Source organism: Penaeus monodon, chromosome 19 (assembly GCF_015228065.2).
Source record: "Penaeus monodon isolate SGIC_2016 chromosome 19, NSTDA_Pmon_1, whole genome shotgun sequence".
Taxonomy (NCBI): Eukaryota; Metazoa; Arthropoda; class Malacostraca; order Decapoda; family Penaeidae; genus Penaeus; species Penaeus monodon.
Window position 1 is genome coordinate 11,340,062 of NC_051404.1, and position 374 is coordinate 11,340,435.

At 44.1% G+C, this 374-nt stretch overlaps 1 protein-coding gene across 1 annotated transcript in view; it reads left to right on the forward strand.

The window, feature by feature from the left end:
- Nucleotides 1–374, forward strand: part of LOC119585060 (arrestin homolog) — a gene marked incomplete in the record, with an annotated part of 137,586 nt that overhangs the window by 98,277 nt on the left and 38,935 nt on the right.

A 374-nucleotide genomic window follows, 5' to 3' on the forward strand; every position in this document is an offset into this window, starting at 1 on the left:
ATTCACTTAAAAAACATAAACCCAACACTCATAAACACATAATTCCCAACGCATAAAGACGCATGCATATAACTCTTCCCATAATATACCATCATCACATAATCTCATGCATGCAACTAAACACACCGCTGCCTCACACACGCACAAACATGAGCATGGTATACAAAAAGGGCTAGTACATAACCGCACTGAAGCAGGTTCATTTTATATACAAACTCATAAGATAGAGTAGCAGGGGTTTACAGATACAGGGGATGGGGCAGGGGGTGGGTTGGGGCGGGTAGTCGAGGGGTCCCAGGAGATAGGAGGGAGGGAGGCCATCTCTCTCTCTACTATTGTCAGTAACAACAAAGGTATGATAATAGAGCAACGTG